The sequence below is a fragment of the Myotis davidii genome, unplaced genomic scaffold (genome assembly GCF_000327345.1).
Source record: "Myotis davidii unplaced genomic scaffold, ASM32734v1 scaffold184, whole genome shotgun sequence".
Classification (NCBI taxonomy): domain Eukaryota; kingdom Metazoa; phylum Chordata; class Mammalia; order Chiroptera; family Vespertilionidae; genus Myotis; species Myotis davidii.
The window spans coordinates 5,119,255-5,121,289 of NW_006297021.1; positions in this window are offsets into that span (position 1 = coordinate 5,119,255).

Genomic DNA, 2,035 nt, shown 5'->3' on the forward strand with positions numbered 1-2,035 from the left:
TGGCCGTTGGGCCCACGTAACCTTAAGTGACCTTTAGACTCATTTAAAAAAAATAGTCTTGAGCCTGTCCTCTTGGCCGGAGTGACTGCTGAGGACACAGCCAGGACCAGCCTGGAGGCAGCCCTGTCCTGCCCGTGGGGCTCACCTCCCAGGAGGAAGAGGCCACCAGGAAACTAGGAACTAAGAGAATTCAGTAAATGGAAAAGGGGGTTGGGAGTGTCCCCAGGCAGAGGAAGCCCCAACCAGAGCCCCGAGGCTGAAGAGCAGGAAGCCCCCAGCCCACACCCCCAACAGGGGCTCCCCTCCTCCGTGTCAGGTCACGGACTAGCTGCTTAGACCTGCGGTGGGGGCGGGGGAGGGGGAAGTTCAGCCACAAAACAATTTCTACTCCCACCGCCTGCTCAGCACGGAGGGCATTACCTCTGTCTCCGGAACTTTAACCTGAAAGAAGACGAGGAACCTCTTCATCAGGCTCAGGAGGTCAGCAGGCCCCGTACTTTCTCGGGGACCGAAGGTTCGGGTGGCCCACCGTCCCTGTTGGCCCAGAGCCCCCCATGCTGAGAACCTCAGTCCAGGGCAGGGGTGCATGAATGTCCCACACAAACTGTCCCCGCGTTTAGTCACGGAAACTAGTACTCGCGTGTCCGTGGGCTGCTTACACGTCGGCAGTGTGGGCGACTCCGCAGGGACAGTGCGTCTCCGCTCCGTGGTGTGAGCGAGGCTGAGTCCCCTGGATGACCTGGTCTCAGAGGTCACCGGGTGTCACTGGGGCCAGACCCTCCGGCTCTCCATAGGGGATAGCAAGGTTCCGGAAGGGCCCGGGACTGGGAATATATTTGTGGTCGGTTTTGGAAAATTGTCGCAAAAAGTAAATCAGATTGGCCTGTTCGTGAAGCCACTGGCCACACCTAGGTGCCAGGAGAGGCCTGGCAAGCCGTGCCCAGGAAGATGGCCTTTTTCCCCTCCGTGTCCTGCGTCCATGCTCAAGGTTAAGCGAGGGTCACGCCAACCTCTCTGGGTGATGCAGACTTTGACAGGTTTGGCACCAACTCCTGCCACTGCCAGTCTGTGCCGTTGCCCTCAGTTGCCCCTGCCCTTTCTGCCAGTCCAGGGCTGGCATCAGAGGAGGAAGTCCCCAGGTGGCTCCCGTGCCAGGTTCCTGCTCTGTGCTGGTGACCAGCCTGAGCCAAGGCCACAAAGATTCGTTCTCAGGCAGACCAGCCGCACCTAAAACGGTGTGGTCCATATTCTAATCAGATGGCACTGGGTGGCTCTTTCAGGGGAAGGAGGCGGGCAAAGATGTCTTAAAAGAGGTTGGTCCTTGAAAATGGTGAGGGAGCTGAGGGTCTCAACAGCCGGTGCTTGGGGGGCAGGGCGGGGAACCCACAGAAAGGAGGCTGCAGGGCTCAGCTACATGCAGCGACATCGTTCAGATTATAGAATGTGGACGACGAAGAGCCTTAGGAGGGTGATCAGCGCGTGTGACACGGGCGTTTGTGCATTACTGGTGGCTCCGGTGATGAGCTCCTCTGTGTCATCTAAAATGCAAACGCCACATGGACAGGTCACCAGGAGCCCACTGCAGCCCCACGAGCTGAGGGTGGCAGGGGCCCCCCGAGCCCCAAGGGCAGGGCCTGCTCCAGCCCCACCTCTCAGCTGGTGGTCCTGCCTCTGACAACGAGGAGCCCAGGAAAAGGGATGGAAGAGAGGCGGGGGCGTGGGGGGGCGCAAGGTGTCTTTTGGGAGTGAGAGCCAAGACACGCGCAAATCCCATGTTGTTAAAATTACCCTTAAAAACCACCCCCAAGGCCCTGGAGGTGAGCGCACGTGTCCGTGAGTCCGGCTGGCGGCCTCCCCTGTCCTTGGGGTGAGCACAGCACGAAGTGGTGGGCGTGGCCCAGCCCCTTGTAGGAAAGATGTCCATGGAACCTTCAGACACTAGAAGCAGCCGTGAGAGAGGCGGGCCTGAGGAGAGTAAACCAAGAAACAAGCAAGTCCCCTCCTCTCCAGTGAGCATGAAAAGCTACCCTTTCCC